Genomic DNA, 24,024 nt, shown 5'->3' with positions numbered 1-24,024 from the left:
AATCAGACATACACATTGCTGCTAACAGTCTGGAGATCAGTCTTCGATACATAATCAAACGTAGACACATAGAAATACTAAAAAACAATATTTTTGCAACACGAGGCCAGCTGGTTTCACCCCCTTCCTATAGTGCAGCGTTTCTCAAAGTGTGGGGCGCGCCCCACTGATGGGGCGCAGAGATGTGATAGGTGGGTCACGAATGGACACGATGAACGGGAGTTTTACATTTTTTTAAATGTATTTATTATTATTATTTTATTTTTTTTGGACCTCAGGCCGGAATCGTACCTGGGTCCTCGTGGGCCTATTACAGCCGGAGACTCGCAACGGCAGGTGTTTGCGGCGGCAGGTGCGGTACCGGCGCAGCGGCACTTTGAAAGTCCGGGGCCCACCTATGTCAGAGCCAGCGTCCCACCAAAGGCAGCAGCCCAACGGGCAAAGTCCCGAATCTCCCGATGGCCAATCCGAGCCTGCTCACACACACACAACTGAAACCAAAATCATTTACAGCCTTGCAGTCAGGAAGAAAAGCAATGTGGAGCGGCACCTCACCACTTCACAAGGAGTTTAACCGTGACACTTTTCGAAATCCCGTTTGTGTCCCCCCTCTTTACAAATAGGCCTATGTTTATTATAATTTTTTAACGCAAGCCGTCATCGCCACGGAGGAGTACACAGCCTCTGTGAGCGAGCGAGACAGAGAGAGAGAGAGAGTGAGAGCGAGAGAGCTAGTGAGAACACACATTTATCTATTTAATATAGGCTAGGTGAAAAAAATAAGAAATCATTCCAATGTGTGCTATAGGACAGTAAAGAAAAATAAAAAAGTTGAAAAGGGGAGTGATTAGTAAAATATGCATAAAGAAAGAATGCTAACTAGGTAACATAAGATAATAACAAACAAGTTTAAATGATTTGTTATTGATTTTGATCATATTCTAAAGATGTTTGGATTATTGAAAAGTATACAGCTCCCTTTCACTGTGTTGAGAGCTGTATCCATAAATTCATTTTTTGCTCAAAGTGCACCAGATTGAAGCATTTCACTTCAACATTAAAAAAAAAATCTTCCCGGGGGTGCATGCCCCCGGACCCCCCTAAAGGAGGTGAGGTCCACCCCCAAATGAAGAAGGTTAATATAATTAAATTGCATACATGTTCTTTTAGTAAACATTGAAAACGGGTCCCACAGACCCAAACATCACTCAAAGGTTAAAGGTAAGCATATAATAATGTTCAAATGTGCTAAATATATACAGTGCAAAAAAACTAAAAAGAGGAGTAAAAGTTTTATTTTGTGAAAGTAGCTCTCATCCTGAAAAAGGTTGGAGACCCCTGTTATAGAACGATACATTAGACAATTTTAAGCTTGGCCTACCATTTTATTGGAGCGATGAGGAACAGGTGGGGGCTTGAAAAAGCCCACCTGTTCAAAGTGGGGAATGACAGAAAAAGTTTGAGAACCACTGCTGTAGTTGGTCTCGTCGTTGTTGCTGATGAGACCCACCAAAGTTCTGTCATCCGCAAACTTAAGGAAGTAGTTGGAGCTGTAGGTGGGTGTGCAGTCGTGGGTCAGCAGGGTGTAGAGCAGGGGGCTGAGCACACATCCTTGGGGGCCCCTGTACTCAGCGTGATTGTATCCTATGTGTTGTCGCCGACCTGTACAGATTGCTGTCTGACAGTGAGGAAGTCCAGCAACCAGTTGCAGAGAGAGGGGCTGAGTTCAATATTTGTTAGTTTACAAACCTACTGCTGGGGGATGACGGTTTGCATGCTGAGCTAAAGTGTATAAGCAGCATCCTAACATGAGTTTTTTTGTGTCCAAGTTGGTGAAGGCAGATGATCCACAGTGTAAACTCAGACGTCATTTTTTCAAAGATTGATCAAAAGTAGTTGTGTAAGGAATGAAAATAGGCTGTGAGTGCAGAGTTTAACGCACTGCCTTAGACATCTAATCAACAACAACTGTTACATAGACTTCAATATCTACTGCCTTTGAGCAAAAGAGTTGCGATGGCCGGGAATCGAACCCGGGTCAACTGCTTGGAAGGCAGCTATGCTTACCACTATACCACCATCGCTCACAAAATCAGTATGTTCCACTGCAAAGTCTCATCTGTGTGTCAGGAATTCCAGTAGAAGGGGAGGGAGAAAAAAAGGAGGAGTGGAGAAGGGGAGGTCGGTCTGACAGAGAAGAAGGGAAACTCTGTGCTCTGTAGACACTGTATACTTAAGGATAACTCAAACCAGTCATTACATTAACTTGACTGAACATTTATAGATATTAAAGTGAATGACAAAGAAAGAAAAACTACTATCACACAGTGGAGAAATAGTACATTAAGAGATCATGAATCTGGAAGCCCTCAGTTCCTTTTTAGGAAAGGAACCTATAGTTGAGTTACATTTGTAGACAGAGATTTCATACATTTTCTTTCAGGAGAAGCAGAGAAGAAACAGCAGTAAAACACAGATGTTGTGTTTTCACTGACGACGTCTAACAAAAAGAAAGGTACAACCTCAAATTATTCACTGATCCATTTACACAAGGAAAGAGAAATTACTCAAACAAGTTATTAAAATTATTAGCTGAACTATTATATAGTCGAATGTGAGCAGCTGACCTTAGCTTGTATAACTAACTACATGGAAACAGCTATCAGTTCACTTTTATCCCAGTTTTAAATGGGTCTGAATTGAATGACGCAAACATAATAACAGTGAGGTTAACATTTTCTAGTTGAAATACCAAAACTGATGTCACAGGGCCAACATGTAGTTAGTGATAGACAAAACACAGGCTTTGCCAACAACAATATTATTTGAACCTGCTCTGTACATAAACAGAGGTGGGAGAAGTACTCAGATCTAGTAAAAGTAGAAGTACCAGAGTGTAGAAATACTTTGTTACAAGTAAAGTACTTATTATGAATATTGGTCCATTTCACCATTATATCATATGACTTGATTATAATTATTCATGTATTAATTGTGTTTATCAAAGCTGGTAAAGGTATATCTAGTTTTAATCAATTTGACTACTGAAGGGTAGCCTTTGGATTTACTCCAGGTGTAACTAAAGTCTTATTTAAAGGTGGGGTAGGTAATTTTGGAGAAACCAGCTCGAGTGCGCTAGAATTTGAAAATACACAACCGGAAAACTTCTGCCACTTCCTTACAGAGCCCCTCCTCCAACACACACGAACGCGCACACGACCAATGAGGGCACGAGATAAGTTGTGCACAGATGGAAGGCTGACAGGCAGGTAGGCCATCCAGTTATTTTAGCCGGGCCGGCTAAGATGATTGGTCGTGCTTTTTACAGCGATACGGCTTCCACAGATGACATTTTTGTATGTATTTATTGTCAAAGCATTTAATATTCATTGCTATCGGGATGTTAAGAGCATTCCATGGAATATAACAAAAAGTATTTCTGAAATAAATTACATACCCCACCTTTAAGTGTTGATTATATTTCTCATCATTAATGCAAATTTGCAAAGTGACTAAAGGCATTAAATAAATGCAGTGGTAAAAGTTAAATATTGACCTCTGAATTGTAATGGGGTAGAAGTACAAAGTAGCCTCAAATGGAATTGCTCAAGTAAAGTACAAGTATCTCAAAATGTTACTTAATAAAGGTGGGGTAGGTAATTTTGGAGAAAACAGCTTGAGTGCGCAAGAATTAGAAAATACACAGCCGGAAAAGATCTGCCACTTTTACATTGCATTTAGCTGACGCTTTTATCCAAAGCGACTTACCATAAGTGCGTTCGACAAACAAAATACAAACTTGAAGAAAACAGAATCATATAAGTACATCAGGTTTCATAGAGCCAAAACATTTCAAGTGCTACTCAACTGGCTTTAGATAAGCCAGTTCTTTATTAGTATATAAGTGCTTTGTTAATAATTCTATCGCTCGAAGTGGAGTCGAAAGAGATGAGTTTTCAGTCTGCGCCGGAAGATGTGTAAGCTTTCTGCTGTCCTCATTTCAATGAGGAGCTCATTCCACTATTTTGGAGCCAGGATAACAAACCCACGTGTTTTTGCTGATGGGAACTTGGGTCTCCCTCGCAGTGCGGGTGCAGCGAGCTGTTTGGCCGATGCAGAGCGAAGTGCACGTGCTGGGGTGTACAGTTTAACGATATCCTGGATGTAGGAAGGGCCTGATCCATTCGCAGCATGGTACGAAAGTACCAGTTTCTTGAAGTGGATTCTAGCAGTTACCGGAAGCCAGTGTGGGAGAATTTAGGAAGGTTGAAGACCAGACGAGCCGCTGCATTCTGGATGAGCTGCAGAGGTCGGTCACTTCCTTACAGAGCCCCTCCTCCAACACACATAAACGCGCACATGACCAATGAGGGAACAAGATAAGTTTGTGCACAGATGGAAGGCTGACAGGCAGGTAGGCCATTCAGTTATTTTAGCCGGGCCGGCCAAAATGATTGGTTGTGCATTTTACAGTACTACGGCTTCCACAGATGACATTTTTGTATGGATTTTTTGACAAAGCATGTTAAGAGCATTCCATGGAATATAACAAAAATTGTATCTCAAACCGGTTTCTCAAACTTATCTACCCCACCTTTAAGTAGAGTAGCCTAATTGAGTAACGGCCCATACACACGGCGGCGTGCGTTGAAGCTTCAACGCTTCTGCCCATTCACTTTGAATGGGGTGACGTTACGCTTCGCCGAACTGCATTGTGGGAGCAAAGTGTAGCTTTGCTCGCGTTGCTCGCTTCAAAAGTAGAGCAATGTTCTACTTTTGAAGCTTTGACGGAAGCGTCAGCCAATCGAATCATATGCCAGTATAAGCTCTAGCCAATCAAACCGCTGCTTGTGTGTCCGGGGCGGGAGATTCATGTGATTGGTTGTTGGTCGAACGTCAGACATGCCCGCCGGCAAGCTTCAACGCACGCCGCCGTGTGTAGGGGCCGTAAATCTACTCAGTTACTTCCCACCTCTGTACATTAGCAATAAGATAAGTACTCAAACCATAGTGCAACCTTGTGTGGTAGTTATTAGGGCCCGAGCATGGAGCGCTAGGACCCGACGGCGTCCTAGCACGAAGTGCGAGGAACCTATTGTTATTGGTGGTATTATTATTTTTCTTATTATTAGTCACTATTTTTCCTGTTTTTGAGGGCTTTAGGATACTTCAAAAGTTGTATAATTTTGCACAGACGCCAGGACCGGTAAAAATTGCAACATTCTGGAGTCAATCGGTTAAAATATTCCAACTTGCTCGCTATCACCACCTATCAAAATCCCATTTCGTAATAAATTTACAAATTCGCACCGTAACTCCAAATGACCTGAAATGTTGCACACATATCCGGTCAGACCTGTTCTACAAATAATCCTCTTGGAACCCTAAGCTTCGCCTACATTTAAAAAAAAATACTTAGCATAATTTACATAAACAGTTAAATATTCACTTAAATTTCAATTTTCAGTTTTTCAACACCAAACTTCTTATATAGCATCGGTGGAGGGTCAGACAAATTCCCGTAGAAAATTAGCATGTTCAGACGATAAATATTGCCGCCATTAATCAAAACGTACTCGCAAAAAGGCGGGGCTTAGAAAAAAATGCTAATAACTCATCAACAATGTATCCAAACATCACATATTTTGGTAGATAGGTTCAGTCTGTCTTGCAGTAAAAATGCTCCAAACGCCCCAAAACTTCACAGGTTTGGTAACGATGCAGCCATCAACGCATCTAAGCGTATTATGGGGTGTCATCAAATCCCGTTGCCATGGCGACAGATCATTCGTCATCAATTTTGTTAAGAAGTTTGCAGTTCAAATATTCTGCTGCTTTTCCGAGCCTTTTTACTTTCTTTTCTTCTCTCATCAAACATTCAAGCCCCCAGTGTTCATGTGTAATTTCAATCTAAATTCTTCACTTTCTTCTTACACATTACATTTCAGCATAGCAGTTTAGTGTCAGCTTTTCAGCATAAAGCATTCCCACTGGCAATTTCTTCAGGAATTGCATTCTCTAGTTTACTCCTGGTACCATGTTTTGTTAGATCACAACTATGTGGCGACACCTTGGCCCTTTCTCATTTCATCAAATCCCCCTCCTCGACTCCTCGGTCCTCCGGTAGTGACCCAGAAATGAATTTCAGCGCGCGATGTTGAAGGACATCTCATTTCTCTAAACGCACTTCGAGGACCGAGGATCGAGCGTCAAGGAGGCTCTCTGGAGGAGTTATAACCGAGGATACACTGATGGGTCCTCCACGGTCCTCCACGGCTCCTTCGTGGATGCATTTTCGGGAACAGAGATGTTTCAAAGAGTCGTGGCGCACGGCCGGACTTATCTCAGCCAATGACAGCTCTGCATGCATCCCCTGGATATTATTTTATTAACTGCTTTCATCGCGACGCGATGTTTACAGAGAGAACAGCTGTGAGGTCCGTGCAGAAAGCAGAGCAGTGTGTATAATATATATCACTCAGTATAACAGGCCTACTCTCTTTATTTTCTTTAGTTTAGTAGATATCTACAAACAAAGAGTCGATATTTTTCTAAAACTATTTAGTGCTTCACATAATATAATACACAACGGCTGTAGCCTGTTTTAGAAGCTGTATGCGTGTGTGTGGCGTAGGTGTGTGTGGTAGATATATCCAGTCTCTGATTGTGTTACGTTATTATGACAGTGCTCTGTTTGATTCTGAAATTGTATTTATATAAATATACATATATATATATATGTGTGTGTGTGTCCGCATCTGTAGCCTGTTATTGTCTCATTATACCGCACTGTGAATGAATCAAATATATAAGTCGTCATGAACACATCTGTCCATCAGACAGATGTGCTGCTGTGCCTCCTGTCATCATTAATGGACGTCTCTTTAAAATGACCGCTCAGAGGAGAGGAGTTCTCATTTCTCTAACCGTCTGCTGCTTCCCCTCCTCTTTCCTCGGTTCCCCTCCTCGGCTCCTCCGCTCGCATCTACTGTGGGCGGGACTAAGTCTCGAGGATAGGAGTCGAGGAGGGGAGTCGAGGAGGGGAGTTAGAGAAATGAGAAAGGGCCCTTGTGGTATGAGTGTGTATCTATCTAATCAACACAGTAGTAGGGTTAACAAATAATAGTAGATGGGGAGTAGAAAATCATAACACAGATTTCGTTACAAATACTGAATTATTCAAAACATTGGTCAATTGTTCACTAAGCCTGTTTGTTGGCTACCTGCAACATTATCTCTACATCTACGACAACGTTTTATTATTTATAATTGTAATAGAGAACCGCAGTGACGCGTCGTAAAACCCGGAAGTAAGTTAGCATTTTTAGCACTTCCGGTTCCTTCCTCAAAAAGCAATGCATTTTTTCCATAGGGTTTTGGAAAATAGCTCGAAATAAGGTCTGTGGTTGACACAAATTTAAGAGGTAATTGACGTTTTGTTCTACGACATTAAACACATCAGCAGTGATCCCACTGGGGACCTATTTTCAATATGGATTAATCTACCATTTATTTATTTCGTTCAATTTTCATCTATAAAAATGTCAAAATAGTGAAAATGTTCAAGAGACTTATCAAAGTGCAAGGTTATATCTTTAGATGTTTTGTTTTAGCCTATGTACTGTATGTCTTAACGCTCTTACAGTATATGTGACGGTGTGACTTCCATGAAACTATATTTTATATCTTCCCAACAGATGAGCTGACAGGAAACCTAACACTCTAACAACCACAACATTGCAAAGGCGAGTAAATGTAAATTAAAAACAATTCACAATTTTTTTATTTCTTCTTCCTTGCAGTGAGGTGAAGCTGACCTTGCACTTGGTGCCAGTAAGGATGTTCCTCACGCAGGCTGAATGTTTCTCCTTCCTTACTGACAAAGAAGCCCTTGATTTGCAATGCTTCACTAATTGTCATTTCCCTGGCTCCGTAGGGACACTTTACATCCAGCACAGCGGAAGACCCTACCAGACCATCCGGAGATGCCCCCAACAATCCTGATAGGGAGAGCCACAAATCTGACTCATGGACCTGCATCTGAGTTGCAGTGGTGAATGCCCTGACGCCCTCACATTCATTCATAGTCCCCCACTGTACAGACAAAACACCATCAAGGGCCTGTTGTTGCCCTAGCACCCTGGCAATAAAGGAAGCAGTCACACGCTTCGACCTCAGGACAGCTCCAAAGTTGCTGGCAGTCAACCTTCCTTTCCTGAACAAATGCCAGTTTGGGTTGGTTCACTGACCAGTGGTAGCCACCTGAATTGCCCTCTGTTGCTCTTCAGACAATGCCATGCTTGCCACAATTGCCTCAGGTCCCTGATGCCCAACAGATTTGATAATTTCAGGAACAGTAAGTGTTTCCAAGCTGTAGTGTTCCTCTTCTGGCTCGGGGGAGAGAAGCCAAGAAATTCCTGAGAACCTGCCCCCGAGTCTGTCCCTCAGCCAGTCACGATCTTCGGAGGTGGGCTCTCTTGTCAGCGGGTTAAATGAGTTATTGGTTTCAACAGTCACATTAAAACAGTTACTAAATCAGCTTACTATCACCTAAAGAACATATCTAGGATTAAAAGACTAATGTCACAGCAGGATTTGGAAAAACGTGTCCATGCTTTTATCTTCAGTAGACTGGACTACTGCAATGGTGTCTTCACAGGTCTCACTAAAAAATCTATTAGAAAGCTGCAGCTGATTCAGAACACCGCTGCTCGAGTCCTTACCAACACTAAGAAAGTGTATCACATCGCTCCAGTTCTGAAGTCTTTACACTAGCTTCCTGTGTGTCAAAGAATAGATTTCAAAAATACTGCTGCTGTTTATAAAGCACTGAATGGTTTAGGACCAAAATGCATTTCTGACCTCCTGCTAAAGGATGAACCATCCAGATCTCTCAGGTCTTCAGGGACTGGTCAGCTTTCTGTCCCCAGAGTCAGAACTAAACATGGTAAAGCAGCGTACAGTTATTATGCTCCAAATATCTGGAACAAACTCCCAGAAACCTGCAGGTCCGCTGCAACTTACTACTTTTAAATCCAGGCTGAAGACTTTTCTTTTTGTCGCTGCTCTTAATTGAACTATTCATATCTTAGACTGCACTGTAACTTTTATCCATGTATTTTTCTTTTAATGTTTCTTTTATTAGCTTTTCTTTTTAATGACTGATTTTAAATGCCATTTTCTTAATGTCTTTCATTTTTTTTTGTAAAGCACTTTGAATTGCCTTGTGTTGAAAAGTGCTATATAAATAAACTTGCCTTGCCTTGCCTAATAAAGATTTCATGTGACACATACAATTGATTTGTTGATGGGAATTAATGTGAATAAATTAACTCGGTCTTAAAAGGTTAACGGTACTCTTGCTATCACTACTCACCGACACTATAAACCTTGTCCCTCATGCTAGCCCTGACAACACCGGTAAGCACACCTTCACATAGGCTGCACTGTAACGTGTCCTGACTTGTAGTGGTTCTCTCCTCTATCTACACTCTTCTTGTCATCTTTGTAAAACGATATCAGACTGGTAATTGACACAGCCATGACTTCTAGTTAAATTCAGTGTGGCTAAAATGAAAAGCTTTGTTAAAATATGCAAGCACGCAAAAGTCAAATTCAGCTTTATTGTCAAAAATTCTACATGTGTTATACATCCAGAAATATCGAAATATCGTTTCCCACAGTGTGACATGTATACATAAAACAAAAAGGGCCTAGATAAACGTGGTATACATTAAACAAAGCGGGCCTAGATAACCGGGGTATACAGTTTAAAATGTTAATATATTTAAAGTGTTCAAAGTGCAGTTTCAGTGCAAGTCAGTTGAAACGATCTTAAGTTGGCGTGACGTTGAAGTCGTGCGACCCTGCTGCTGTACTGGCTTGTAGTTCGTTTATAGCATAACGTTAGCATTTCACTTTTGGCGACTAGATTTATGATTCAAAAATTATAAAAGTAGGGTTGACATGTGGAGATTATCCGGCTGAACAAAACGTGATCCCTCTCTTAAATGTGTGTCAACCACAGACCTTATTTCGAGCTATTTTCCAAAATCCTATGGAGAATTTGCATTGGTTTTTCGCGAAGGAACCGGAAGAAGTTTACTTCCGGGTTTTACGACGCGTCACTGCGGTTCCCTATGGTGACAAGACTGGGGGCGGGGTTTTAGTCAGGTGATAGGCAAGTTCAATGCTGACATCGCACATATTTTGGGGAGACCAACGGGGCTGACTCATGAGCCTAAATGAGTTGCACCTGTGACATTTACAGAACACGTTGGACTTTTTGTTGCTTTTAACCTGACGCCAGAGGAAATACATTCACCTACGGAGAATATGGACACTGTTGCGTTCGACCAACGGATCTACTAACAAGATGGCCACGTAGGAGTGGCCTGCTCCCCATTTCAGGAGACATCTAAGGCCTCGCGGGTGAGTCAACCATACTTTCTCCCTCCTTAGACAGGAAATTGTGGCACGCCACGCACACTAGAAAGAATATGAACATCTACACATTAATTGCAGGATTTAGGGAAAGTGAACTACATTTTGGGCTTGCGGGCCATTTAGTAATTTACCACGAGGCTGGCTCAGCAATGTGTCATAACAACATTGTTTCCCCCCTAACTCTCACAGCAAGAAAGGTGGAAACAGCTACAGTGTTGAAACATATACAAATAAAAAGTGAACCTAGAGACAGCAGTGTTTCCCCTACCATTGTCTTGGCGGGGCGCTGCACCCTGCCAACGGAGCCCCGCGCCCTGCCTGAAATTCAAGGTGTTTTTATTTTGTTTTTTTAGTTAAAAAAAAATATATATATAGCACCACATTTCAACTGAAGTAATCTATCTACGGTCACTTTTCACATTGAACATGTGCTCTTTTATTAAATAAACTAAACGCCATGTTATTTATCCAATGTGTTCATGTTTCAGTGTCCACTGCTTTGCGTATTCACATTCTCCCTCCGCTCTGTTTCTGAAGGGCGGGGCTCACACACACACGAATGCACACTCACGCTCACAATCAGAGACAAGAGTGGGAGGAAAGGAGGAGAACAACAAAGTGTAAAAAAGTCAAACAAATCTGCTTGCCCAGGGCTCTGCTGTCTGCCCGTTTGTCCCCCCCCAAGTTTCAAATTCGTTTATTATTATTTGTTAACCGCAAGCCGTTATCGTCACGGGAGAAGGACACACACAGCCTGCCCAGGTGGACGCGCGCGAACGCGACAACGAACGTAGCGTGCGCATTCTAAAAATAGCTCAGGAGCTCAGGAGCAGGTACCGCGGTTTTGAACTACAGTATTGAGATGTGAGTTGGTTTATTCAGTAAATTAGCTCAGGATAATTGGATGATCTGTCTACGCCTGTTGATGTGAGGTAGTGTTAATTTCGTTGACGAAAACTATGACGAAATATGTTCGTCAACGACCTTTTTTCCATGACGTAAACGAGACTATGACGAGACTGCAACGACGGCAGTAAACAATAACTGTAACGAAATCATCATGCAATATCGTTGACGAAAAGTGACGAGACGAAAATGTAGTTTACTAAATAAAAACTATGCCAAAATATCTCTTTACTTTCGTTGACGAAAAATGAGACGAAATATTATCAAAGATAACGTTACATCTCTGACAGTCAGTTTTTCTCCCAGCAGTTCCATTTCCGGTGCTGCGGCTGGGCAGCAGCTGTGTGTCTTTGCTGCGCGCGGCGGTACATTTTAATTACACCGGGCAGCGGCACACTCTGAATTGGCAGGAAGACTTGGGTCTAACAAACCTTATTGGCAACAACAGGGCTTGGGAGCAGTGGTCGCGTTAGCCGAATACCCCCCCCCCCCCCCCCCAGTGTTAGAAATTCTAAAAACATTGTCATCATGTGCTTTTTGTAAGTTGATCAGCCACGGAGCTAATCCTCATGGATCCACACATTGGTGTTCATTCACAAATATGCGTTTTACATAATGAATATATTTTATCTCAATAAAAGTGATAATACCACAGTTTTTCAGGAAAGATACGTTACAAATAGAAGTTATGCATTTGAAATGGCATCGTTTAGAAATGTTAATTTCTGTTCTGATTATTTATTCCTATGGAAATGTATCAGGAAGTCAGTAGCCTATGTTCTTTGTAAATCAGGGTATAGAAAGTAAAGTTTTTAATGCATATTTTATGTATTTACTTTTGCAAACAGTGAAGCAGTTGGGCAGCTGTAGCAATGCAGGACATGTATTGGACAAAGACTGTGTGATTGGACTCTGGTCAAGCAGGCAGGTTTTAGTGTAAAAACAGTGGAGACAGGGGTAATTGTAAAATCTCAAATTGCACCATATAGATCTAACTTAAATCTTTTCATAATCACTGTTCCTTAACCTTTGAGAGAATGACAAGGGGGTTCAGGAATAGTGGTTATAAACATTAATCTGGACTTAGGAAAAGAGACTTCGCTGCTTGATGGGCCAGCGGAAGTTACTAATATTCACCTGCCGTGGGGAAACTAAAATGTTCTGTACAGCAAACTACTGTAAGCGCACTTAGATACTTTACACTGTGCTCTAATATGGCCTTGTTTATTGTGGGCATTATAAACAGACACAAATATATTTGTTTTATTTCAATTCCAACCTTTTTATTTTACAAAGGTTGGAATTGAAATAAAAAATGTAAGTGAAGCCTATTGTTGTCTAGGGCTGCAACAAACGACTAATTTGATAATCGATTAATCTATCGATTAATGAAACGATAAATCGACTATTCTGACTATTATGCCTTGCACAATTTCTCAAGCGCTCTTATTTATCAACTTTTAGATTTAGCTTGAGGTTGTTTTAGGCATGTGGAAAGTAACAATGAAGACAATAAAGATGAATACTTGATTCAAAAATACATATATTATTACATTTAACTAAACACATTTTGAACAAAATTAACATTGCTTTTTATTTAAATTAAATAAATAATATTTCACATCAAAAGAAACAACAGTGTTTTAACAAATCGTATTAAATAATCTGATGACAGAACTGTAAACAGAATAGCTGAAACTTTAACAAAATAAAGAGTAACTCTGTTACCTCTAATCATTAACCCATGTTTGTATCATTGAGTTAACTCTGTGTGTTGCTGCTAGCATACATAATACCTGACGTGGAAACGTTACTCGTGGATGGGGCTACAGAGCTACTAGAAAGACAGTCGAACCCAGTGCATTCCTCCGTCTGAATGTGGTGCACTTTTGCTAAATGTTTAGACAATGTTACCGCTCTTACATGCTAAACTCTTAAAGAGCAACTTGCAGGTTAGAGACACCAGTGAATAAATGTGTAGGAAAATGATCAATACACTGTATTTTCCAAAAAATATACAGAAATATACACTACAGGGACATCTGGCGTCGTTTTAGTAAGACATTTTCACTTCCGCATAAAAAAGCCTCCGCACGTGACCTCCCGCGTGTGACGTAACATGGGGGAGAGCGGCCGGTCTAACGTATGAATAAACATGGATCACAATGCTAGTTTTGACACAGAAGAGGTTGAAAATATATATTCGAATGCATATGATTATAATTATGCTATGCGTCCAAGAGACCAGGAGCAGCCAAGGATTAGAAAAAATTACGGCCATCGGAGAGAAATGGAGCTTTGGTGTGAGGAGAACCAGTGGAGAACAGAGCAGAGCTCTGTCTTGGTGAGTGACCGGCATTAGCTACAGTTAATGTTAACTAACGTCAGTCACATCACAACATTGTAAAGTTAGCTATCATATATCAGGCTATAACTAAAGTAGTATTGATAATATAGTAACGTTACTGGCAGGACTGTTGATACTGATCCATAACAGAAACTAATGCGCAAGTATCAGCCTTATCTCGCGTTACCTAATGCAACTCCACACTACGGTGCTGTGTACCGGAGGGGAGACGCGAGATACGGCTGATACTTGATGATCTGGCGGAGAAAGGTAGTGGAGCCTCCGTTGAAATGCCGTTGTAAATGGCTTGATGGAAAGCAGGTGTGTAGTCGGGGAGGGTGCACAGCTGATTGAATAAAATCCAGGGGATGCATGCAGAGCTTACATTGGCTGAGATAAGTCCGGCCGTGCGCCACGACTCTTTGAAACATCTCTGTTCCCGGAAATGCATCCACGAAGGAGTCCTGGAGGACCGTGGAGGACCCATCGGTGTATCCTCCGGTCCTTTTTCCCGTGAGGGAAACTGTGGACTCGATGTCCTGACAGGCTCGAGTTTGTGCAACCTGCACAAACACAAGCTCACCATGATTACAAATGGTGAAATGCAATGTAAAATTACCGGAAAAATACCAGCTCACTAAATCACAACCGCTCAAACCAACTACAAACTACTACCGCGGATTGGGCAGAGAACGAGTCCGAGAAAGTTGCTCCCCATGTGACGTAATATGACGCGTTTGACGTATGACGTTTAAAAAAAAGCAGTTTTTAGTAGCAGAGCTCAAAACGGCTCCTTTTCCTCTGAATTCCTGCCCTTATGTCTTGTAAAACATATCAAATCCTGCATTAACATTTTTAGTTGTAATTTTCAGGCAAAGTTAAGCATACATTTAGTAAAAAAAAAACCTGCAAGTTGCTCTTTAAGGCCCCTACACACGGCGGCGTGTGTTAACGCTTCAGCCCATTCACTTTGAATGGGGTGACGTCACGATTCGCCGAACTGCATTGTGGGAGCAAAGCGTAGCTTCTCTCGCGGTGCTCGCTGCAAAAGTAGAGCATTGTTCTACTTTTGAAGCCTCGACGGAGGCGTCAGCCTATCGAATCATATGCCAGTACAAGCTCTAGCCATTCAAACCGCGTGCTTGTGTGTCTGGGGCGGGAGATTCATGTTATTGGTTGTTGGTCGAGTTTCACGATTCGCCGAACTGCATTGTGGGAGCAAAGCGTAGCTTCTCTCGAGGTGCTCGCTGCAAAAGTAGAGCATTGTTCTACTTTTGACGCCTCGACGGAGGCGTTAGCCTATCGAATCATATGCCAGTACAAGCTCTAGCCAATCAAACCGCGTGCTTGTGTGTCTGGGGCGGGAGATTCATGTGATTGGTTGTTGGTCGAGTTTCAGCCCCCCCCCCGCCGGCAAGCGACAACGCACGCCGCCGTGTGTAGGGGCCGTTATTGCACTTTTGGCAACGAGCATTGTCCACATCGAGACGGGTACAGTTTAACCACACCTCAGAGCGCGTTCTCTCCGCCATCTCTGCTGTGTGTTGCTGCATGTAGCTGCTGCGTGTGTGTAAACTGCCCCGCCCCCTCGCACACAGACGGGGGAGAGAGAGATCTCGTCTGATCGAAAATACATCATAGATGCATTTGTTTGTCTTTTTGCATATTAGAAACGAGTTGGCGACACTAAGACTGCGATATAATGTTTTTGTAGCAATAATACAACAGCGGTAATTAAAGTTTCAAAGTCTCAAAATGCTACAACTACTGTAACAAACTGCATGAATGTGTGTATTTTGTTAAAGGAGGCTGAAAGCGTAATTTAAGGAGCACTATTGGAGTGACTTTGATGGTTATTGGACTCAGGATTCATTCATTTGGATTCCCGCTGTATGAAGAAATTAAAGGACGGCGCAAGTGGAAACAATTCACAAAGGGATTAAACTGTTTAAAACACATGCTCAAAGTAAGCCGGATTTTGCCGATGTGTTTATGTGGATTCAAAAGTCGTAAATAATCTACAAAATGGAGGAGACCGATCTGATCGGAGCAACTGTGACAAATAATCCAACTGAAACCGGCATGGACAATGACTATGTTTTTAAAAAATGCGCTTATCCAGAAAAGCCCGGTTTGGACACTTTACGCACAGAAGAAACATTTCTATTGAAGAAAGAATTATACATTTCTGTCTTTTTATGCCTATAATAGATACTAACTTGAATTTGTATTCATATTAATTAATCAATTATTTTTCACATTTTATTGTAATGTAGAGACAAGACTTTTAGTGACAATCATGTATTGCGTTACAATTATATGTAAAAAAAAAAAAAAATCTAAATATGATATTTGGTCTCAAAAAATCTGAGGCCTGGCGCCGGTGGGGGAACCTCCGCCCTCCGGGCCGTATACGGTCCACGAGACCATTTGATATGGCACTCGAGGTAATTTATAAACACACGCAAATAAACAAAATTGCCTGTTTTTCCTGGCCACGGTCAGGTCCTTGAACACAACACAAGTCTAATGTGTCATCACGTGGTATATGTCTCGTCTGACAGGAGTGTAGTTCTGGAACGCCGCTCCGGCACTTCAAAAATTGCGGTAACCATTACATAATACATAAGGAGCCGTACACATGCCGCAGTTTTTGCGTGGTTGTGTCTTTTAGTTGTAAGCCCAGTGGCGATCTGTTCATCTGTCATAATGATCATACAGTCAATAACTTTGTTGTTATTAGCATCTGGTTAGCTAGCTATGCTAACGAATATAAGAAGCTTTTTCTACAACCAGTAAGGTACATTTGCAGTGAGGCACATCTTTATATGATCATTATAGTTAGAAAAAATGTGAGAATAAAGGAATAACAGGTATAAAATACTATGACGGTATAAAAAAGTTATTAAACAAGAATACAGCTAAAAGGGGAGTAATTTATAAAATATCCATAAAGAAAAAGTAAATCTGTTTACAGTTCTGTTTCATGTGGGTGTTGAGAGATGTATCCATCCATACATCTCTTAATTTTGCTCTCAAAGTGCACCAGATTGATGCTTTTAACTTCAACATTAAAAAACATCTTTCTGTTTTGGTGGTCATGCAACAACCATGTATGCATGCGCGAGTCATGGAAAGATATCTGGATTAAGAGGTTGCTTTTTCTTTGCACAGCATGAAAGAAAGGCGAAATGAATGGTGTGTGTGTGATTTTAGTTTTTATAACAAGAGGTTGAGTTCAATATTTTGTACAGCCCTCGGAGGATGTTGTATAAATTGAAATGGCCCTTGAGAGAAAAAAAGGTTCCCCACCCCATATCTAGAGAATTTAACAGCTGTTATCATGGCTACCACGTAGGTACTTCTGGGTCATTTCACTCTTTTAGAAACCTTCCAAAACTGACAATTCAACCTCAACCCTAATGTTGAGCAATGAAAAGGTTTTCACGTTGTCGGCAGGATTTGAACCTGCGCGGGGAAACCCCAATGGATTTCTAGTCCATCGCCTTAACCACTCGGCCACGACAACCTCTTACTGTTGAAATGTCTGTGTGTAGATGTGGCACCACTATGTTTAACAGCCTGACAATAACAGAAACACACACTGACTTCCCCACACAAGATTCAAAGGTTTATTGTCATAATACAACTACGGTGTAGTTATGTAATGAAAAACCTCAACAGTGCAATTACCAGTGATGCAAATTAGTCGCTTTTCGGCGCCTCCCGCTTTTTTAACGCTGATTTGGGTGACTTGTGTAGTGGAGAACCTGAGAGTTTTCGGCTGACGGACAACTTCTCACTTCAAAACATAGACTTTACTTGGGCGGGCGGCCCACGTATAGCCTATTAACGGCCGCCATCGTATATTTTTGTATACATCCGCGAGCACGACTAGTGGACAATGATCCCTCGCTCTATGCCTCCTGTCAGAGTTCCCGTTAGAATATTTTTTCGCCGGTCAACATGTCCGTTAAAGTTGAAATCTTCCGGACAAAATTTGAACAGTGCCGGTCAAAGGTCTTCTTTGTTATTTATTGAGCTTTAAAACAAATTGATATGATTCAATATTAAACAAACTAATTATAGTAGATTAACTATTCAAAAGTGTACAGTAATTTACAATAACACAGGAATAATAAACTGAGCCCTCTCTCCCTCTCCTGAGAGCCCGTCGGTGTCATGCAGCTCGCGGATCAGTAATGAGTGACCCGACAGTAAAACTAAACATATCTATAACTAGTTTAGGTAGTTTGAGAGGTAATTAAAATAGCTACGTGTGCTATTGTAACCTGAAGTGTGTGTTTTGTTCCGCTCACCGCTGCATGTGATTATGCAGAGCTGCGTGTCGATTCGTCAGCGGACACTTTGACCGGAGAGATTTAGATTTGCCGGTCTGCAGCATATTTTACCGGTCATAGTCCGGTAATTACCGGCTAACGGGAAATCTGCCTCCTGTACCTGTTCGCTCTGCTATTGCGTGAAGGGTCTGCCAACAAGCGACCAAAAGAAGACAGAGGAGTCACATGTTGTTGCACATCAGTCATGCGCAAATGCGGCGCACTTCTGCGCTGTAACCCGGCTGCGAGGCTGAACTTACAATGGGGTTTAATAACTCTGCAATAAGTCATGTAAACAACTGACTGAACATTTATATATAAAGTTAAAAAACTACTTTCACAATGTGGACAAATAGTTTGCTAAGAGACCATGGCTCTCAAAGCCCTCTGCTTTAATTTAGGAGTTGAATAAAGTTTGGAGACAGAGATTTCATTCAAGACAGTAAAGATGCGAAGAGGGTTACAACGTGTTCATTACTGTATAACTTGACTGTCTGCTCTTCATGTGTTTGATAGTAAAATGAGACGATGTAAATCAGACCTCACAGTTTCAAAGCATGATAAACAAAACAAGTTTTGTGTACTGTAGACTAAACACATGTGTGAAGGGAGAGTTTGCAGTGCTTCAAAATAGTCATCAAAAAACCTATAGTATGAATGTTGGCATATAAATCAACTTCCCTTGAACATAAGTTCTGCGATGGCCGGGAATCGAACCCGGGTCAACTGCTTGGAAGGCAGCTATGCTCACCACTATACCACCATCGCATGAAAAGCAATATAATTCCACTCTAAACACACATCTGTATGTCAGGAATTTGGGAAGAGGGAGGGAAGAAAAGAGGAGTGAAGAGGGTGAGGTACAGCAGCAAGAGAAGGAAGAAGTCTAATTCTGTGCTCTGTAATAACTGTTAACTCTGCAATAACTCAAACCTGACGCAAAATGCAAATAGCCCAATTGAACAGTTTTCCATCTTATCTCCATATATGCCCCTCCCACACCTGCTAGATCCACAAACCTGCTACCACTGAGCTGGAATTACAGGGATATGCTGCACACTCTTTGAACCTAGCTTCTGTCTTTACAGGAGTAAGGACTGGTCCATTCGTAGAAGCACTAAACCAAAACCCTTCCTGACACTGAATGCCCTGGAGCTAGAAAAGTTTGAAAGTTAATAGAGGGTTACAACTTGTTTCATTACTGTATAACTTGACTGTCTGATCTTAGTGTGTTTGATAGTAAAATAAGATGGTGTAAATCAGACCTCACAGTTTCAAAGCATGATAAATAAAAGGAGTTGTTTGTAGACTAAACAAATGTGTGAAGGGAGAGTTTGCAGCGCTGCTAAATAGACATCAAACCAACTACAATGTGTATGAAAGCTTCTAGATTTACTTTCCTTGAATAAAACAGTTGCGATTGCCGGGAATCGAACCCGGGTCAACTGCTTGGAAGGCAGCTATGCTCACCACTATACCACCATCGCATGGCAAGTACTATAATTCTGTTCTAAACTCACATCTGTATGTCAGGAATCTGGGAAGAGGGAGGGAAGAAAAGAGGAGGAGTGGAGAAGAAGAGGAGGTACATCAGCAAGAGAAGGAAGAAGTTTCATTCTGTTCTCGGTGAAAGCTGTTAACTCTGCAATACCTCAAACCAGTCATTTAAACAACTGAACTGTTATATAGGCCCATATGAACAACTAGCCCTAACTTGTATAACTCACCACATGGAAACATAGCTTTCACAATTATTTTATCCTGGGGTTGAATAGGTGGGAGTTTCCTACATTCTTTCTATATTCCAAACACTTGTTGGGCTGGCATAAAGATGAACACCTCCATGAGGATAAAAACAGCTCTGTCTGTGTTTATGTTCCACTACCGATTGCTAATGAAATTCAAATACAGCGCACTATTTGCATTTCTTTTCCAGATGTTGTCACTCTCTAAACTGCTAGTGACCAACTCTCATGGCTTTTCTAGTGCTGAGTTGGTTATGTTATGTTTTATGTTGCTGATATACATGTGCAAATTCATTTATCAATCATCAATTTTTAAAAACTGCACCCCTGTCCATAAATAAACCAGTCAGGTTAGCTGACAGGAGTGTCATCCGGTGAGGTCTTCTGCTGCTGTCGCCCATCTGTGTCAAGGTTCCACATCTTGCACGTTCAGAGATGGTTTTCTGCATACCTTGGTTGTTACTCGTGGTAATTAGAGTTACTGTTGCCTTTCTATCATCTTGAACCAGTCCGGCCATTATCCTCTGACCTCTGGCATCAACAAGGAATTTTCGCCCAGTGAACAGCTGCTCATTGGATATTTTCTCTTTTTCGGACCATTCCCCTCTAAACCCTAGAGATGGTGGATCAGCAGTTTCTGAAATACTCAGACCAGCCCGTCTGGCACCAACAAATATGCCACATTCAAAGTCACTTAAATCGCCTTTCTTCCCCATTCTGATGCTCTGTTTGAACTTCACCAGGGGGGTATACTACGAAGCAGGATTTTCGCTTAGCTGGCTAACTTCAGGGAAAACTCTGGGTTTCCGGTCCTACGAAGCTGGTTCTCTTTTTAGCAGGCTAGATCTCCATGGTAACTTATGCTGTGTGGCTAACCTGCCCCGGAGCAGGTTATGTTGCAGGCTAAGAGCTCAACTCAGTGAAAGCACTGCCTGCTTACCAATCAGAGCTCAGTGTGCGGAGTTTAAAGCGATCAAGTCATATTACAGGAGAAAGGAAATACAGAAAAGCTGCCGTTGCAGGAAAGACGGCCGGCAAAAATCACCGACTGTGTTTACGTGAACATTAATAGAATATCACCTCCCATCTTCAGAGCAATCTGACTATTATAACATTAGTGTTAAGACAGCTTACTTAAATATCTGCCACAACATAAGTAACCGGATCAGAGTAACATTAAGTACAGTCCGCGGCATATCACATCATAATGTATCATTTCCTTATCTGAGTCAGCTGGGCCGTATCTGGTCGTGCAACACTTACAGTGTCACATACTGTATGCAGAAGTATTATTTTAAGCAACACATTAAGTTGACGAAACACTCGAGACAAATGTAATTAAAGTCAAATCCACTCGTATCTTAGACGGGGCAGTGATATCATAAACCTGTTAATGTACGCATTCAAACACTTTTTCTTTTACCAGCTGTATTCACCTTGCAGGTGCAACTATGTTGCTTTGATCCTGGATAAAGCGTTTAAGTCACGGATGTTTAAAGTTTAACGTCTTCATATTTGTCTAATATTATAGTTGACTTTTCATTCAGGAAGTATGGCGCTGCGCTGTCAGTACGCTTCTCCATGTTTGTGATTGGTCGAATGCTCCAAATACCACCCCTTTCATGTGAACGCGCACCTAACTAGAGAAGACACGGCTGGCTTGACCGATCCACTTGATAACCCGCTTCGTAGTACCGTTTAGCGAGAGCGCGTATTCTTTGGATTAGGCCAACCGGCTAACTCAAACATATCCAGGTTAGGTAGAACCAGCTTTGTAGTACAGGCCTCTGGTCATCTTGACCATGTCAACATGCCTAAATACATTGAGTTGCTGCCGTGTGATTGGCTTATTCGATATTTGCGCTTAAACGAGCAGTGGAGCATGTGTACCTAAATAAAGTGGCCAGTGAGTGGAGAGATCCCCATGCTGCCATACAGACATGAAATGCCTTTGAGCAAAATACTGCGATGGCCGGGAATCGAACCCGGGTCAACTGCTTGGAAGGCAGCTATGCTCACCACTATACCACCATCGCATGAAAAGTACTGTAATTCCGTTCTAAACTCACATCTGTATGTCAGGAATCTGGGAAGAAAAGAGGAGGAGTGGAGAAGAAGAGGAGGTACATCAGCAAGAGAAGGAAGAAGTTTCATTCTGTTCTCGGTGAAAGCTGTTAACTCTGCAATACCTCAAACCAGTCATTTAAACAACTGAACTGTTATATAGGCCCATATGAACAACTAACCCTAACTTGTATAACTCACCACATGGAAACATAGCTTTCACAATTATTTTATCCTGGGGTTGAATAGGTGGGAGTTTCCTACATTCTTTCTATATTCAAAACACTTGTTGGGCTGGCATAAAGGTGAACACCTCCATGAGGATAAAAACAGCTCTGTCTGTGTTTATGTTCCACTACCGATTGCTAATGAAATTCAAATAAAGCGCACTATTTGCATTTCTTTTCCAGATGTTGTCACACTCTAAACTGCTAGTGACCAACTCTCATTGCTTTTCTAGTGCTGAGTTGGTTATGTTATGTTTTATGTTGCTGACATACATGTGCAAATTCCTTTATCAATCATCAATTTTTAAAAACTACACCCCTGTCCATAAATTAGACCCTCCAGAAAAACGCGGGCAAAAATCCTTGATTATGCGATTAAACATGTGGGGTTTTTATGTGATTTTATGCAGGGAAATTGCCTGAAGTTGCGAAATATGCGGGGGAAAAGAATAACAATTTATTTAAATATTGGGCTGTCTTATTTATTCTCTCTCACACACAACCTGCCACTAACGTTAAACCCCTTTACTATTCAATTAAACACATTCAATGTTTATTTATTGTAAATGCAATTGGGCTATTCTAATCACACACACACACACACACACACACACACACACACACACACACACACACACACTTCTCCGCCTCATTCTGTTTTCATTTACTTGTTCGTTATCTGACCAGCTTCAATCTTGTAAGCTACTCACTTCGTTTCTTGTAGCCCTCGAAAGGGTTTTGGAGGTTGATGCCTCGGTGAACGTGAGTTGAATGGCTTTCTTGTCCGCAGCAGCAGAAAGCATTTTCGAATGTTTGAATGAATCAAAGTGGGTCGTCACTGTCGATTTTCTCTTATACTCCAACACACAGTTGCACGGGGTGCAGAATAGTTTCCCCCCACTTTTTGCCCGGTCTTTAGTAGAAATGTTCGTCGGTAAATGAGAAGGATTAGATTTTTTCATCTTGGTGTTTTCTCTATCGTGTGAGCGCCACACGTTCACTCTATACAGTGTTGTTTAGATTCTGTGATGCGCGAGCTGATGACGTCACATCAAGACGAGTTAACTTTTTTTTCTCTCAACTTTGTGTGGAAAAAATGCGGGGATTATGCGGCCTTTTGATAAATATGCGTCCTTTTAAAAATCTGCGCCATTTGGCTGATTATGCGGTAAATCCTGAGATCGCAGAATCGCGTTTTTCTGGAGGGTCTAATAAATAAACCAGAGTCAGGTTAGCTGACAGGAGTGGCACTCGGTGTGGTCTTCTGCTGCTGTAGCCCATCTGCGTCAAGGTTCCACATGTTGCACGTTCAGAGATGGTTTTCTGCATACCTTGGTTGTTACTAGTGGTAATTAGAGTTACTGTTGCCTTTCTATCGTCTTGAACCAGTCCGGCCATTATCCTCTGACCTCTGGCATCAACAAGGAATTTTCGCCCAGTGAACAGCCGCTCATTGGATATTTTCTCTTTTTCGGACTATTCCCCTCTAAACCCAGAGATGGTGGATCAGCAGTTTCTGAAATACTCAGACCAGCCCGTGTGGCACCAACAAATATGCCACATTCAAAGTCACTTAAATCGCCTTTCTTCCCCATTTTGATGCTCTGTTTGAACTTCACCAGGTCATCTTGACCATGTTAACATGCGTAAATACATTGAGTTGCTGCCGTGTGATTGGCTTATTGGATATTTACGCTGAAACGAGCAGTGGAGCATGTGTACCTAATAAAGTGGCCAGTGAGTGCAGAGATCCCCATGCTGCCATACAGACATGAAATGCCTTTGAGCAAAATACTGCGATGGCCGGGAATCGAACCCGGGTCAACTGCTTGGAAGGCAGCTATGCTCACCACTATACCACCATCGCATGAAAAGTACTGTAATTCCGTTCTAAACTCACATCTGTATGTCAGGAATCTGGGAAGAGGGAGGGAAGAAAAGAGGAGGAG

General features: G+C 41.7%; 1 long non-coding RNA gene across 6 annotated transcripts in view; it reads left to right on the top strand.

Annotated features, from left to right (window-relative positions):
- The first annotated feature begins 9,519 nt into the window (after positions 1-9,519).
- Positions 9,520-24,024, top strand: part of LOC307026720 — a 197,170-nt gene continuing 182,665 nt past the window's right edge. For 4 of the 6 annotated variants that reach the window (XR_013804434.1, XR_013804435.1, XR_013804436.1 and 1 more), the window contains exon 1: positions 9,520-10,431. This is a non-coding gene — a long non-coding RNA (uncharacterized lncRNA). The remainder of the gene's footprint in view (positions 10,432-24,024) is intronic. The other 2 variants (XR_013804439.1, XR_013804438.1) reach the window with 2 other exon arrangements.

The sequence above is a fragment of the Notothenia rossii genome, assembly GCF_949606895.1.
Source record: "Notothenia rossii genome assembly, chromosome: 12".
Classification (NCBI taxonomy): Eukaryota; Metazoa; Chordata; class Actinopteri; order Perciformes; family Nototheniidae; genus Notothenia; species Notothenia rossii.
This window is presented reverse-complemented; position numbering and strand designations above follow the sequence as displayed.